The sequence below is a fragment of the Lolium perenne genome, chromosome 6, assembly GCF_019359855.2.
Source record: "Lolium perenne isolate Kyuss_39 chromosome 6, Kyuss_2.0, whole genome shotgun sequence".
NCBI lineage: Eukaryota > Viridiplantae > Streptophyta > Magnoliopsida > Poales > Poaceae > Lolium > Lolium perenne.
The window spans coordinates 272,208,355-272,226,250 of NC_067249.2; the positions used below are offsets into that span (position 1 = coordinate 272,208,355).

General features: G+C 45.3%; 1 long non-coding RNA gene and 1 pseudogene across 1 annotated transcript; both read left to right on the forward strand.

The window, feature by feature from the left end:
* LOC127326810 (putative disease resistance protein RGA4) overlaps positions 1 to 17,896 on the forward strand; it is a 75,435-nt pseudogene that overhangs the window by 11,981 nt on the left and 45,558 nt on the right.
* LOC139831901 (uncharacterized) lies at positions 1,304 to 3,388 on the forward strand. Its single transcript, XR_011746284.1, has 4 exons — positions 1,304 to 1,801; positions 1,886 to 2,045; positions 2,713 to 2,831; positions 2,995 to 3,388. It is a non-coding gene; the product is annotated as an uncharacterized lncRNA (long non-coding RNA).

A 17,896-nucleotide genomic window follows, 5' to 3' on the forward strand; every position in this document is an offset into this window, starting at 1 on the left:
AGTCTGTATTTCAGGTGTTATCACGGTGGTGGTTGTATTGCTGTTGCTAGGTCTGGAATGTTATAGCGGGACTATTATTTCTTAGTTTTCTTTACTCTTTTTTGGCTGTGTGCATCCGTACTGCCACTAGAGTGGGGCGTTGTTGCAGAGGCCGGGTGTATTTGGTATCTTTTGATATTAATATATTCCCTTTGTCAAAAAAAAAAACTGCTTCACGAAAGACCTCGTTTCGCTAGCTAGAGTTTGGTTGAAACTTCACGCGAGCTGCTCAAATAGAACATTTTAATTGGGGCTCCCAGTCCCAAGGTGAGTACGTGAAGTGCATGGATTATGGTTGGCTATTGGCCTCAAATGTATGCGCACTACTCCATGTCTCCATCCAAACTTTACCTTAGACAGCAAATCTAGGGCCGGTTCTCGATCGGATCAAACTCTGTGGACACGGCACGATTTTGCCTTCAGCATATAAAGCACGCGCCGAGCACCAAGTATTGCCCAGATGGAGATTGACCAGCATATATGCACACATAGCACAATGTACGGGAACCGGCCGGCCGGTGTGCTCCTCCTCCTCACTGCCCTCCTCGTCGTGGCGTTCGCCTATCCAGCCTTCATCAGCCATGACGCCGAAGCGGAGACGCGTGCTCGTCTCTGCACGGCGTCGCGGCTGGACGACGATGTGGGGCAGGAGCTGAACCTGGGCAGCATCACTTACCCCGTCTACAACCCGAACTAGCAGGCGTGCCCCGGAAGAGGACAACCCTACACGGGCCATGGGTGCCCACAAATAACTACTATACTAAACGGGAACAAACTTCTTTTTTGTAAGAATTTTGAAGAGGATTGAGAATTAACAAGGTTGTAACACGTGTTGTTCTTTTCACTCTGGTGCTTCCGTGTGCGCAGTTCAGGGGATGTGTAGTTTTTTGTGGGCAACTTCAGATTTATTTGCTACTGACACGTGCAGAGTTTCGTATGTTTTTGGTCTAGGTTCCTTCATGGTGGGCTGTCTTGGTGGTGTCTCCTGGCGTGAACATAGCTGAGACATGGCTTGAGCGGTGGTGGGGACATCGTGCGCTAGAAGTTTCAGAATTTGCACGTTCTGTCGGCCTCTTCTTTCCCCAACTCAATTTCTCCTCTCTCAAGAAAAAATCAATTCATCCATGGACCCGAATTATCTCCACCGCCTCCTCTGCCCGACCTCCTCCATATGGTCTTTTCTCTCCCACCTCGACCGCTTCTCCCTGCCTGAGCCACCATGCCCCGGCCTGTTCCTCGCCCTGATCTCCCTGTCGAGCTTCCATGTGGCCGCCTCTCTCTCAGCGGTGGTTGATTGTCGGAGGGACCAGCGGCCGTGGCCCGGGGCCGCTCCTCATCCGTACATCGCCGCCACGCCGAAGTGCTCTATCGTTCCTCCGCGTTGCAGTCCCTCTACTGGACGTTGGGTGCCAAAGCCAGCAGTGTCGCCGCCTGCTTCGGATCTGGGAGCGCGGCGCCGGCAGCTAGGCCTGCCGGCGGCGCACCGGCACGCTGATATGGCCAAGCGGGGATTTCCAGCGTCGGAGCGGCCCCCACCGGCCACTCGGTCGCCCGTACTGCCTGCGCTCGCGCTCCAGGACTCCTTGGACACGCTGGTCTGCGCCCGCCGGTGAGGTCGAGCAGCGTCCTGCTCCGGCGGATAGAAGACGGGGGCAGCAGGCTTTATTTTGTCCTCTGGTCGGTTCTGCCTTGCAGCTCCCGATCGTTTCTGCTCTGTACATTGCATCTCCCATCTGGCAGTTCAGTTCGTGGATTGCATAAGGTAATCCCCTTCTTCTTTTTTTCTTCCTACAATTTATTGCTGCTATTTTCGATTTTACTGATTTTTTCTTATGCGGTGATTCAGGTTCCTACCTTCGTTTCACCAGAAAAGAAGCCGTGGCATTCAATTAGCATGCTTGCAGAGCCTCAAAGTTGTGGAGTGAGATGATGGGTGGTGTACAAAGCACTCTGCGCAGGGCATACAGGTTATGTGCACGAAGCTCATTACTATGATGAATTCAGAGGTACGAATAATTTCATCATGCACTATATTGCTTATAGCTTACGGGGATTGAACATGCAGACATGATGGAGCAAGTTTGACAATTCAATTTACATGCAAAGCGGTGCCACACTGCCACATTGGTTATACAAACTGTTCGCAGAAATGAATTCCAAATTCAGACATTACCACATCCAGGGACATCTAATAAAATTAAAATTATTCAGTGCAAAGAGTATCAGAATATAGTTTCTAAATGTCTCCATTAGATTTCCGTCAGCTCTCTCTGAATAGATGATAATTTTCAAAAACCACTCTGACATTTTGAATGACAATATTAAATTACAAAGTATTTGGTTGGAGCTACTTTGCTTTGCCCTCACCATTACAATAATTCATACAAGAGGATCTCTTTTGTGTTATTTATCTATGTGAATATTGATTCTTTGTTTTAGTTATCTCCTCATGAATAATATTCTTCGGCCTCAGATTTTGTAGTTTTCTGAAGGTTTTCAGACAAGTGGGCATATTTCCTAGCTCATTACCAAGTTTAGATCAAGTTTAGTTTCTGATGCCAAAGACAATAGACATACTTACAAATCTATCCTGTTTTCTTAGTGCTTTGTTTTTCTGTGATGTTGAGTTCGCATCCATACTCCGAGGGTTTGATCTTTGTTGTGTTTCCACAGATCATGCAGGTTCGAGTGCCATTTATGTCCCTCTTAGAAAGATCGAGGAGATGATAGTGGGTATTCAATCAGATTAGTTGGCATGCCATGCACTAGACTGAATGAACTACTGAGATCAGGTAAAATATTATCTGCTAAGCAGGCACAAAGCTATAGCATCCAGACTGAAAAATATTGTGCAGGCCTGTTTAGAGAATTTCGTACTATATGTAATCAGTAATGTGAACGCGCCATCTGATGGCTAGAACGTACATCTAACTTGTGGTAAAACCCACATGGCAGGTCAATGGGCTTCGGACATTACTTTGACTACTAGAAGATTTAGGATGGTTGATTGTTTTCTGCAAGGCTCATTCGGACATTACTATTATGTCTGAGAAATCAATTCTCAGTCATTACGTGTGGCAATGATGGTGAAAGTATGTTATGTAGCTCCTCCATTGGCTGCAAATGCTGGAGGTTTTCAAACTGGTATATGATCATAATTAAGTCAGAGTGGTGATCTTTTTTAAATGTAACATGGTGCTATGTACAGTCTAGATACTGTAGTTGATACTTGGGATATCCGAGACATATCTGTGAGAATTTTAAGGTGTTGCCAATAATGTCATTGTTCAATGCCTATTTATGGCTTTTGTGATTCAATTTCACATATAGAAATATATTTATATTTTTTATATAGTGTCGTCAGAATTGATTGCACCGCTCTGTCAATACCTCTTAATACAACTTTTATAATTAAAGCATTTTTCTATCATTTTATATGAAAATGTTGTTAATAATTTTAGATTAAGAAAATAGATTGTATTTATGGTCTACATTGGTGTCCAGGTACCAGGTTACATATATTCTATTTCATTCAAAAACTTTCACAATATGATTTCATTTCATTCATAAATTCAAGAGTCTTAGGCCTTACATACAACCCTCTATAAGCGCTTAGAAACTAACGGATTTAATTCTCAAGAGTCTTAGCTCTTAGAACATGGTCACTTAAATATGCTTTATTGGGCACATATATGCTACTGATGTTTGCATCCACAGTTTTCGAAAATTGCTCCCTAACTGAATAAGTAGCCATTTCTGTACATAAACTACAACTTCAAGATATCTTGGTCTTTTAGATTGATACATGAATGCACTAGCTAGATAGTGTTGCGGAATTATATATGAGCTATGGAAGAAACAAGTTTATTATCCGATAGACTAATTCTTATAGGTGCATATGAATTTAGCCAGCATAGCACAATTCTCCCACTCTTCCTTACCACAAGCCCCTCTTTCGAGATAAAGGGTTAAAATGACTTGGAATTCTTGAATGTCTATTTGATTCTAGCGGAATCATGAATGTCTGCTATCATTGTTGGATTGTTATGTTATGTTCCCTAAAGAAGGCATGTTAAGGAATATTTGCATCATTTAGACAGGATCATTTTTGTCTTGCTCTTACTTACAATAAGCTCTGCTCAGAAATTTTGATTTTTTCAGTCATTTAAATACAGGGCCGAGTTATCGATCTAGCAGCCTTATTGTGCCAGTGAAAACACTGCAACACTGGGTTATTGGCTTCTAGAAAATAGTTTGTAGTCAATATGCAAGCACATGTAGCAGTAAGAAATCTCTTTTCATCAGTACTAGCTCACATAAAACTTAGCTTACATGACAACCTCTCGAACTAATTTGCATCACGGCTGGGTTTGATTCTTCCTCACACAGTCTTGGTCATGCAGCGTTGGCTGGCATCATTCAGAGGCTACCTGACGGATCCCATAATTTAATATCTCTTAAGGATTGCTTCGAGGGTTTTACAATTTTTCCTAGATATATCATACTGGTGAGACACTGCAAAAAAAAAAGCATCACTATAACTGAATATCAATGCAATAGTCGCCCCCTTGAATAGCAATGTCTCCTTATGTGTGCTATTTTTCATTCAGTCACACCAATTTTATATAGTGATCAAAACATGAAAGCTTGCAGGTAAAATAAATGGGTTGACCAAAACATCAGAAGACTCAAATCTTCCTACCTTAGAATGCACTTCCTGAAGGTTTTATGAAGGTCAACACCGATGCCTTTTCCGTTGATGAATCTGGGGTTGCTAGCGATGGAGTGGTCGGCTGGGATTACCTGAGAAGTGTCATTTCTCTGCAGCCTATCCGATGAGAGGTTGAACCAACGCTGAAGAAACTGAAGTTGAGGTACTACATGGCGTGCGTCTTAGGGTAAACTTTGGATGTAGGAGCATTGTGACAGAGTCTGACAGCCAGACAGTAATTAAGGCGATCAATTCGAAATTGTGTAACCTCTCTGCCTCATGCATCATTATTACCTAGACTCAGGTGTAGGGATTTTGTTTGCGGTAGCTTTGTGAAAGTAGGTAGAGGGCTGCAATAGTCTGTACCCCGTGAGTTGTCCGCCTTGGCGAGATATCCAGGTTTGTCTGGATCATGACTAGGTAGAGTGCCGAGAAGCGTGCGATCAAAGATTTGTAATTGATTGTAATACTCTGAATGAATGTAATATATAAGCACCTTTTCACCCTCAAAATAAGAACACCAACATAATTGAAAATCTATCGTGAGCTCCAGGCAGAAAAGCCTATCCTTATTATAATCCTTTTTGCCTATCCTTACTAGAATCTTTCATTTCTGACGCTTAAATTATTTCTTCCTTTGGAGGTGGATGGCATGTTTGGGCCATCACTGTATTGGCTGATACTAAAATATTGAATTAATAAATGATTGAGAAGGTTAGAGTTGATTGTCTTTTATTAGTTTCTTTGAACTTTAAAAAATCCAACACTTCCAGGTCATTGGGGTGGGATGTAGCGGCCACACCAAGGGCGAGTAAATCATTATCCTCTCTACCAAAGACGTGGATATCCTAGGTCAGCATTGCTGCCTTTTGGAGAGAAAAAGAAAATGCCGACAAAAATATCTAAACATAATAGTAGCATTCTGTTTTTCCGAGAGTACATCAAAGGTGTACCATATTTTTATAGAAGCCATATCATAAATCTGGGCCATCCACCTCCTTTATACAATAATACTGTTATGGTACTATTACATCAGAATCCACATTAGAATACACAGCCCAATCAGCTAACACCCGCTCTCAACTTCATTTCTACAACATACACCAAGATTAGCCAGCAACCAAATGATAATACGTACAGAATCATATCTAATCACATAAAACTACTAACCAAGTATACAATTACCATACAAAAACAAAACGACAAAGTAGATGATTTTTTTAAATCAGAACACACACAATTTTGAATGGACACAAACATAAATTAGAACCTACATACATTTCCCACCACCAGAAATAACCATCAATTTGCCACCATATGGCGCGGCGTGCTGCCGCGCCACTCATTGCTAGTATTCCAGAATAGGTGCTAGACTACCAGCAATGAGACGGCCGGTCGATGTATCCATCGATCAGGGTACCGTACGTTTGTGCACACAGCATGCCATCTGATCGACCGAGGTGGATCGGCAGCTAGCACCGACAGTTATGGGCGCATTTGGTAGTGTGTGAAGACCTTTTTTTTTTATGGGTGGAGAAATAAAACGGGCTGTTTGGTCGCCCGGAAGGCCTTCGCGTTGTGGCCCAACCGGTTCTCAAAGCACCATTGGGACAGGTTCTGGAGGAACGCCCGAATCGGTAGTTCCTACCTGTCCCGTTCTGGTGACTCCTCTGCTCGACGGATGCAACAACTACACGTGCTCTTGATTAAGCTCGCTCTCCCTTACACTGCACACACCCTCTATTCAAATCAACACAACCATACTTCGAATCAAAATAAGCACATGAAAAAGATACGTGTCGATGATATGAATCAATTCCCACAATCGGTTTCGAGTTTCGTCGGTCGTAAATCGTCAATTTCGTGTATAAATTTTTAAGCGAATTTCGCCAAATTCGTCGCACACGCTCGACCGTTTGAAATTTCCTTTCAGGAGTAGGTTCACCTCACCATTCCGCATGACTTTCATGTTGACGGGTTTTTGTTTTGATGTCCATACATGGGAAGATAAATGACTCGCTAGTATACTGTAATCTGTACGTATGTGTGAGTAAGGTTTGGAGTACTTTTGCTCAACTTCTCGCATGCCGTCTTCATGGACGGCGACGTGGTGATGATAGGTGACAAGTGAGAGGTGATAATCCATGGTTGTGGCGGCATGGTGGTGTTCGTCTTCGTGGTCGGCGACGTGGTGATGCTTATGATCGGCGTGACCGGCGGTGTTATGGTGGTATTCAGTTTCGTGGTCGGCGACATGGTGATGCTTGTGACGGGCGTGAACGGAGGTGTCATGGTGGTGTTCGTCTTCGTGTTCGGTGACGTGGTGATGCATGTGACCGACGTGACCGGCGGTGTCATGGTGGTGTTCGGCGACGTTGTCGGCAACATGGTAATGCTTGTGACGGGCGTGAACGACGGTGTCATGGTGGTGTTCGTCTTCGTGTTCGGCGACGTGGTGATTCCTGTGACGGGCGTGACCAGCGGTGTCATGGTGGTGATGGTTATGGTATGTGATAGGCAGTAATCCATGGCGGTAACCGTGTAGGTGTAGCCAGTGGCGGCGACATTCTTGTTGTGCTACACCGAAAACTTCGGCCTATCATATTCAGCCCAGTATTGCGCACGCCGCCTTGGCCACCGCGGCGAGAGTGGCATGGTGGTCTTTCCGCGCACCGGCGTGATGTCAGGCTTCGTGACATCGGCGTGAGGCTTTGTGATAGGTGAGGAGGTGAGAGGTAATGTCACCATGTGGATAAGTGGTGAGGCTAAAGCTTGGCTCATATGAAACCAAACAAACTGAGTCATACGTTTCTGCTGGGCCAAAAGCTTCGACCCGGGATGCCAAACGAGAGGCATTTTCTGGCCCATGACCCGTTCGCAACGCGCAAGCACTCCCGTCTCACTGACGCAGTCATGCAGGAAATCGGCCCAGCCTACCAAACGGGCCCTATGTATATGCATGCAGCTTCTGGGGTTCTGAATAAACGTGAGTATATATCTCACACCTAAGTACCTAACTTATGCTTGAGTTACCGTGCATATATTCTCTCAATTGTAGATTGGGTTATGTCTTGTGGCAGACAATTAGCGCTTGTGAGTGAAACGTTTCGCTTGGGTCACCCCGAACCCTAAGCCCCCGCGTCCCCACCCCTCCTCCTCACTTCCTTCTCCTCCGCCGCCGGCGAGGGCTGCCAGGCAAAGCCCGCGCGGTGCCATCGGCGGTGGGACTTCCCTTTCCACTCACGTTCAGCTCTACGCGGGACAGTAGAGGACGGTGGTGGTGCTACTCGGGGCTTCTCGAGCTTGGTCTGGGGGTGGCGGTGAGACATGACGATGGCGGCTCCTGGTGGAGGGCTGGCCTGGCACGGCGTGCGGCGGCTGGTGGTGGTGGTGCTGCCCAGGCTGGGGCCAGACGGGCCTCGTCCTGGGCCAGGAGGGCCTCGGTGGGGCCAATACCGGCGGGCGCCTCCCAGGTTGCACCACAACTGGTACCAGATCTGGGCCATGAGAGCTTAGATCCAGCGCAACTTGTTAGCACGGCCGTGCGGTTCCTCCTCCGTCCTGGAGGGTCGAGATGATGCTCTTGCCACATGCGGTGGCGAGTTCTTGTATTGGACAAAATGACCGGCTTGACCAACGACGTGGTGGCATCAGTATCGGCGCGGCTATGTCCCCGAGCGTCGCGGTGGGGGTGCTTCTTTGCGGCGGTGTTGAAAGAGCATCTCTCTAACTTTATAGTTTTGTGTGTTTGATGACAACATGTGTGATACATTAATGTGCGTTGAAATGGTGCAGAACTTATTAGTGATCGAATTCATGTTGAAAAGCAAGAAAAAGGGAGGAGACAAAATGTTGCAGGCCGGATAATCCGGGGCCGGATATTTGCAGAATATCCGGCCCCTGCAATTTGGCTAAGGACTAAGCGGCCGAGCTCTCGGTATACCCCCCCGGATATTTGGCCGGATATTTTGCCTGGACCCGGATATTCCGGGGGGGGGGGGGGCGGGGGGGATTATCCGGCCCTCACTTAGGCCGGAATATCCGGCCTAAAATTTCTGCAACGGCTCGATTTGAAGGGGAGGTAAAATACCCCCTTCTCCCTCAAGCTCAGATTGCTCACTCCCTCAAGAGTTCATCCACCATTGTTGAGCCACAAGAAACACAAGAAGCTCTTGATCTCCTCCTCCAACTATCCAAAGCTCTTGATCTTTGGAGAATCGAAGGAGAAGACCCCGATCTACATCTTCACCAAAGCGATTTACATTTCCCCCTCATTTGCTTGAGGGCCCCTTTGCTAGTGTTCCTTTTGGAAACCCTAGTTGTTGTTGATTGATTTGATCTTGTTGTTGTGTTGTTACAGCTATTGGGAGCCTCCAATTTCGTTGTGTATGTGTGCCCCAAACTTTGTGTAAAGGTGCCGGTTGCGACCTCAAGTCAACCGCTTAGTGGAGCGTGAGCTAGGCCTTTGTGGCGTTGCTCACCGGAGAATAGGGTGAGGCCTTTGTGGCGTTGGTTGGCCTTCGTGGCACCACACCCCTCCAAACGTAGACGTACTTTCCATTATAAGGAAGGAACTACGGGAATCATACCCTCGTGTCTCCGCGTGCTCCACCTCGGTTACCTCTATCCTCTTACCGCACTTTACTCTTGTACCTTGTATTGTGTATTGTTTGCTTGCATCTTGTCATATAGGTAAATTCACATAGTTGCATATCTAGAGAATTTACCTTTGTGTCAAGCCTAAATAATTGAAAAAGAATTAAATTTTGATATAGCACCTATTCACCCCCCCCCCCCTCTAGGTGACATACGATCATTTCAATTGGTATCAGAGCCTCGGCTCTTTATTCGGGCTTTACCGCCTAAGAGAGTATGCCTGAGACGGGGGAAGCTAGTTCGGAGCCCGCATCTATGGAGGACATCAAGGAATTGAAATCATCAATCTCCTCGATGAATGACTCCATAGGTGAATTAAGGGAGATGATGATGAGCTTTATGCAAGCAAATAAACCTCCTATCCCTCCTACCACCACTACCGAGGTTGGCACTCCTAGTGCGGAAAAGACCTCCCTTGGTGCCTCTACGGAGGCCGAAGCCAAGGATGAAGAACGTAGTGGCGAGACCCTTCCCAAGATAGATAATAATGCTCCCGGAGTGTACTCGGCGGTTCCTCCTCCGCCCGTGTACTCTCCGGATCCTCCCATTCCACATCCTCGCATAAATCCACGAGGATATCCACTGGCACTTAATCCTAATGCATTTTCCTTGTGGCAAGATAAGATGAAGTCCTATTTAAATTCTTCATGTATTGAACTATGGAGAATTGTTGTGGAAGGATACAAGCCTAGCAATCCTAATGGTTTGTCTCGTAGGGAAGTGGTTGATTGTCAACTCAATGCCACCGCATTATACATGATTCAACAAGCCGTTAGTAAAGACGATAGACCATACATCGAGAAGGCCACCGCCCCCAAGAATGCTTGGAACATTCTCGCCGAAGTATTCCTTGGAAGCTCAAGTATGAGGCAAAACAAATTTCAACAGATTAGCAATAAAGTCGAAGGATTCTACATGGAAGATGGTGAAGATCATCGGGTCATGTACCGACGCCTCAAGGCTCTTGCTATCACCTTTCGAGACCTTGGTGCCTCTCATGTTGATGATGATTGGATCAAGAGGAAGTACATCAATGCCCTCTTGCCCTTTGAACCGGCCGATCTAAGGATCCTCAAGAACAAGCACAACTTTGAGAAAATGACTTCCAATGATGTCATGCAAGAGATGGATGCCTTCAAGGTTGAGTCAAATATTGCGGTTGATAGTCATGTCCGGGCCATTGGGATGAATAGAAGTGAAAATCTTGCGTTGAAGGCGCATGTAGATGAAGAGGATGAAGAAGATTTGGGAGAAACTAAGTATGAAGGGCACTCCGAAGAACTCAAACGTGATCTACATGGTCACATTGCTCTTCTCACAAAATCCTTTTGGAGAGACCCCTACAAGTACAAGCTAAAAGGAAACCAAAGAGGAAATACCAAGGGCCCAAGAGCAAGAACTTGCTACAATTGTGGTAACCAAGACCATTTCATTGCCGAGTGCCCATATGAAAATAGAGAAGATCATGGTGGAAAGCTCATCCTCAAGGACAAGTCAAAGGCTCCTCGCAAGAAGCCATTTGTCAAGAAAAGTGGCTTTGACATTTGCAAGAAGCCATCGAAGTATGTGTTGATTGCTCGTGGGGAATATTCTTCCGGGGATGAAGAAGATGACAAAGACGACACAAGAAGTGAGATGGCCGCCATTGCTATCACCTCCACACCTTCCTCATCACTCTTTGAATCCCCCAATGAGGACTCCTCCAACAATGCAAGATGCCTCATGGCCAAGACTACCATAGATCAATCTTCCGGAGATGAAGAAGATGCTCATGAAGACACATTGAGTGTGAAGGCCACTAGTGCCTCTACCCCTATGACATCTCTCTTAGAATCTCCCAATGAGAATCTCTCCTTCAACCTCAACAAGTGCCTCATGGCCAAGACCTCCGAGGTAACAACTTCATCTAAACCCACTTCCAAGACTATTGCTTCTGAGTGTGATGTTCAGAGTCTCAAGATAAAGAGAGAAATTGTTTGTTTGGATGAATTTATCTCTAACTTGCAAGGTGAAGCCAAAAAGCATGTCCAATCTCTCTTGGATAGTCTTGCACATGCTAATGATCTTCTTGATCTCAAGGAGAGGTTTGAGAGAGAGAATGCCGATGAGATTGGTGCTTTGTCTCAAGCTCTTGAGGAAGAGCAAGAACTTAGAGAAGCTCTAGAGGAGAGATTGTTTTCCATTGAGGAACTAAAAATGAAACCTTATCCAACCTCACGAAAGAGCGTGATCATGCTATTACCTTGTCTAATGTGCTTAAAAAGGAAAAGGTTGAATTTGGTGTTGGTCATGCTAAACTAACTAATGAGTTAGAGAAACTCGAAAAGGCTCACAAGGCCTTGGAAAGTGAATTCTCTACCCTTACCAAGTCTCATTAGCAACTTCAAATTCAATTATCTAAAAATGATATGCCTAGTTCTTCTACTCCTTCTTGTGATCATGTCAATGTTATTAAGGAGAACACTAGGTTGAAGGCCAAGTTTGTCAAGTCCTTTCCCTCCCAAGGTGAGAAAAATTTGGATGATCTTTTGAGCAATCAAAGATCAAACAATGGGAAGGAGGGGATTGGATTTGAGTCAAAAACAAGCAAGAACAAAAGAAGGACAATCCCACACAAGCAAAGAAGAAAAATGTTGTGGGTGGTGATGTCACAAGGGACAATACAACCCATAATAACTTTGCGGGAACCTCTAACCCTCATTATGTGCTATTCCGTGATTACTATGGAGATGTCTATGCAAAATATGTTGGCCCATATGATGGTTATGTTGCTTGGTCTATTTGGGTTCCTAAGACCCTTGTTACTAACAAAAGAGGACCCATTGAGAAATGGGGACCTAAAACAAAGACTTGATCTTATGTAGGACTATGCCGCCGGAGGGTCAAAATGGGTGCTTGATAGTGGATGCACAAGTCATATGACCGGCGGCAAGGACCTCGTGACGGAGTTGAGGCCCAACTTGGACAAGTGGACCGTTACTTTCGGCGACAACTCAAAATCCGAGGTATTGGGTCTTGGCAAGGTTGTGGTTGCACCCAACATTACTCTTGTGGACGTCATGCTTGTCAAGACTCTTGGTTACAATTTATTGTCTGTTCATGCCCTAGGAAAGATGGGTTTCGCCGTCTTTATTGATATTGATATTGTGGTTCTCTTGTGGTGCAAGACTCTAAAAGTCGCTTTCGTTGGGTATGTCGAAAACAACTTGTATGTGGTGGACTTTTCGGGGAAAACCACTACAAATGTGATGTGCTTATTCGGAAAGGCGGACGTGGGTTGGTTGTGGCATCGCCGCTTGGCCCATGTCAACATGAGGACTTTGCAAAGTCTCCACAAGGGAAAACATATTGTGGGACTAAAAGACAATGTTTGTTTTGCCAAAGATCGTGTTTGTAGGGCTTGTGTTGAAGGGAAAATGCATGATTCTCCGCATCCAAGCAAGACCATCATCTCTTCCAAGAGGATACTGGAACTCCTTCATGTTGACCTTTTTGGCCCCACTACTCATGCAAGTCTTGGTGCGAAGAAACATTGCTTGGTTATTGTTGATGATTATTCAAGGTATACTTGGGTCTATTTTCTCAAGAAGAAGGATGAGACTCAACAAATCTTCATCGACTTTGCCACCGAGGTGCAACGTCAACACAACCTCACTATACTGGCAATAAGAAGTGACAACGGCTCCGAGTTCAAGAACTACACACTCAATGACTTTCTTAGTGATGAGGGGATAAGACATCAATATTCCGCCGCGTACACCCCTCAACAAAATGGTGTTGCGGAGAGGAAGAACCGGACTCTCATGGATATGGCAAGGTCTATGTTATCGGAGTATAAATCTCGCTATGACTTTTGGGCTGAAGCCATCTCCACCGCATGTCATTCTTCAAACCGGCTCTATCTCCGCAAGGGCTTGAACAAGACTCCTTATGAAATCCTCACCGGACACAAGCCTAATATCTCCTACTTCCGGGTGTTCGGTTGTAAGTGTTTCTATAAAATCAAAGGAGTTCGTTTGTCTAAATTTGAACCTAAAGCTTTGGAGGGTATATTTGTTGGTTACGGTGCCGAATCTCACACTTATAGAGTCTTTGACAAAGTCTCGGCGATTGTCATTGAATCTTGTAGTGTGACATTCGAAGAAAATGATGGCTCCCAAGTGGGGCAAGTTGATCTTTGTGTAGATGATGAAATACCGGGGACGGGATTCCACCTCCCCATTGAGGGACACGGTGTGGCACCTCGGGAAGGACTATGCTCTACTCAAGTGGATCCCTCATCTTCACAAACTCAACAAGCTCCGGATCTTGTGGACAATGTTACACCAACCGAAGAACAAGCTCAAGACCCTCCCTCTTGTGAGCAAGATCAAGGACAAGATCAACCAAATGATGATGGTGCAACACCAAGTGATGGACAAGATCAACCAAATGATGATGGTGCAACACCAAGTAATGTTCAAGATCAACCTCATGATGTTGAGCAAACTCAAGAAGTTGAGCAAGCTCAAATTAATGGTCAAGACGGGGATCAAAATAGTCAAGAAGACCAAGTGATGCCTCGAAGCTCTTTTGAGGACATCAAAGCCCGTCGCAAAATAAGAGTTGCAAGATCTTTGGAACTTCGAGGACACACTATTGATAAAGTTGTTGGTGACTTGAGGAAACAAATGACCACCAGGAGACAACTAGCCAACTTTAGTGATCATCGATCTTATATCTCCATGGTGGAACCGAAGAAAGTCTTTGATGCACTTGAAGATCTGGATTGGTTGGATGCTATGCATGAAGAACTCAATAACTTCAAGCGCAACAAAGTGTGGAGACTAGTAGAGAAGCCCAAAGATTGTCGCAATGTTATTGGCACGAAGTGGATATTCAAGAACAAGCAAGATGACCATGGTATTGTCATTCGGAACAAGGCAAGATTGGTGGCTCAAGGTTTCTCTCAAGTGGAAGGCATTGACTTCAGTGAAACCTATGCTCTCGTGGCTCGCCTTGAGTCCATTCGTATCCTTCTTGCATATGCTTCGCACCATAACTTTAAATTGCAACAAATGGATGTTAAAAGTGCATTTCTCAATGGACCTCTAAAAGAGTTGGTGTTTGTTAAGCAACCCCCCCGGGTTCGAGGATCTCGAGTTTCCCAACCAAGTCTATCAACTCGATAAGGCACTCTATGGCCTTAAACAAGCCCCACGTGCGTGGTATGAGCACCTTAAAGAGTTGTTGCTAGACCGTGGATTTCAACTCGGGCTAATCGACCCCACTCTTTTTTACTAAGAGGGTTGATGGGGAGCTTTTCATTTGCCAAATATATGTTGATGATATTATCTTTGGCTCTACTAATGAAGCTTTCAATGAAAAAATTTCAAAGCTTATGATCAACAAGTTTGAGATGTCCATGATGGGTGAATTGAGGTTCTTTCTTGGTTTTGAGATCAAGCAATTGAGAGAAGGAACATTTATTTGCCAAGCCAAGTACATTCAAGACATGCTCAAGAGATTCAATATGAAGGACTTGAATAGTGCAAAGACTCCGATGGCAACCACTTGCCATCTTGCACTTGATCCCGGTGGTAAGGACGTGGATCCAAATGTATATCGCTCCATGATAGGCTCCTTGCTTTACCTTTGTGCATCTAGACTGGATATTGTGTTGAGTGTAGGTGTATGTGAAAGGTATCAAGCCGCTCCTAAAGAAAGCCACTTGGTGGCGGTCAAAACAATCTTTAGATATTTAGTTCTTACCCCAAGATTTGGATTATGGTACCCCAAGGGTTATGGATTCTCACTTGTTGGCTATACGGACTCGGATTCGGCGGGAGATAAGGATGATAGGAAATCAACCTCCGGGGCCTGCCAATTTCTTGGTAGGTCCTTGGTGTGTTGGTCTTCTAAGAAGCAAAATTGCATAGCTCTCTGTAGCCGAATCCGAGTACGTGGCGGCCGCTAGTGGGTGCACACAACTCTTATGGATGAGGCAAACTTTAAAGGATTACTGTGTCACTTGTGACAAAGTGCCTCTTTTATGTGATAACCAAAGTGCCATCAAGATTGCATACAACCCCGTACAACACACAAGAACGAAGCATATTGAGATTTGCAACCACTTCATTCGAGATCATGTCTCCCGGGGCGATATTGAGTTGTCATTCATTGGTACCCATGACCAACTTGCAGATATATTCACGAAGCCTCTTGATGAAGCAAGATTTTGTTACTTGAGGAATGAACTAAATATCATAGATTCAAGGAGCTTGGCTTGAACACTTTGCATACATACCTATTCTTCGACTTCTATTTGGTTAGGTGTGGGCATGGAGATAGGGGGAGTGCGGTTTAAATTATTGAGATATCCCTCCCCCCATAATGCCAATAGTAAGAAATCATTCTCTTTATATTATTTGTTGATATGTGAGCCTCAATGACGAGTATTGGTTTTGAACCCAAGATATATCTTCGCGGTGCCATACCATAACACTCATACATGGTGGCCTAGGCCACCAACCTCTTCTTTGTGAAGAGTTGGTGTTATTTGGATTTCATCGGGCTTTATTTGCCATCCTTTTGTTCTTATGGCAAATCACTCTAGTTTGGTCTTTATTTGCTAAATCTTGCAAACTTGAGTGACCATGTACCATCTACAGTTTGAGCCCTCTAAACCCAAGCCTATCTTCATCTACAATCATTTCCATCTTGCTCAAAAGTCATGTTTTGGCTAAAACTTAGAGTTTGAGTGGCGTCGGTCGGATATTATTGGTTGTCTCATCTTATTGGCCAATTTTCACCTTATACATGGCATGATATTCAATATATTGCATCATATATGGGATTGTGCAAATACCCAACAAAGATAGGCCACATTTCTAGTGTTCTGGAATTTTTCCAGAACACTGGATTATCCGACCCAAAGACTGACCGGATTATCCGGCCCGGCCGGATTATCCGCCCCAAGTTGGGGCCGGATTATCCGGCCTGGGCAGGCTACGAGATATTTCAAGGAGAGGTCGCGGGGAGGACGGTTCCAACAGAAATTTTCCCCACCCCCACGTCTCTCTCTCCCTCCACAGCCGCCGGAGCCTCCCCATCCGACCCCTCTCGAGTTTTTTGGTCGGATCGGGATCTCCTCCTTCCTAGCTTTCATCTTCTCCAAGAGGTTCCTCCAATGGATGAGGGTATGACTCACAATCCCTAACCCTAGGTGTTGCGATTCATATGTTCTATTTTCTTGGTTGAGATGTTTGTCTAGTGGTACAAAATTGTTTGGAGTATACTACATTTACATGCTATGAGGCCGATCTGTTGATAGACATGTTTTTGGTCGATTTTGGGTGCTGTTCGCTAGGCCGGATTATCCGGTCCTGGCGAAGGCCGGATTATCCGGTCAGGCCGGATTATCCGCCCCCCTTGCGCACCGGATTATCTGGCCTGGGGATGCTATTTCTAGTGCATTTTTTCTTGAACTACCATGTCTAAAATTTTATCGACTCCCAGTATGCATATATAGTATTCTGCTGTATCCATTCATGACTTATGAGCTCACTTTCCTACTATCCCTCTATGTCATATCACAGGTGGTGGTTCGAGGCGTCGCCCTCGCCCTCGCTCTACTCGTTCCAGTGCTAAGTTGGGTCAATTAGCTCCCAGGAAGTCAGCCAACATGCGGCGTAAAGGCAAGGCGACAAGGCCCAATTACAAGAATATGGACTCAGTTGCATATGCTGCTATCCGACAGAAGAACTGGTATGAGGATGTCGAGCGGGAGTTGGACATTGAGGACCCCCGTTTTTGGTGCATGGAACAACTCTTCTTCAAGGAAATCTATGAACCAAGGACAAAAGTGAGGCCAATGCAAGCTATTGATGTAGATCAGCTCTCAGACAACGACCACTTTGCAGATGCAGTTTGGGTGACAGAGAGGATGGGGTTGCACAAGCTCATGAAGATCAAGTGCAACTACAGCGTTCCCCTCATTTAGAAATTCTATGCCACTCCGGCTATCAAGAAGGATGATGACCACACCATGAAGTGGATGTCTGGCTCTTCCCCATGTGAGGCCTCATTCCACAAGTTTGCTCAGCTTCTTGGCTATCCTTTCAGTGGTGGTCAGCGTCTCCATGATCCTCGCCGCACAGATAAGGATGTGTTGTATGATCTCTACACCGAGTCTGGAGCTGTTGGCACTATCACTAGTCTACTTCCTATATATGATCAGCTCCTTCGCTTCTTCAGGGCCACCATTGATCCAAGCGGTGGGAACAATGATGCTATTCGCGGTCTCTCCACTCCTGTTCACGAGTTCCTTCAGGGTCTTCTGTTCGTTTATGGGATTCAGTTGTACTAGCTGACTCCCAATTCCATTCTCCACATCTCCATTTTCATCACCCTCTGTGAATGCTTCCTTGGCATCCACCCTCATTGGGGCCTATGGAAACGCATCTTCTTTCTCCGCCGGAACAACTCGAGGGACGCCATCTACAATGTAGG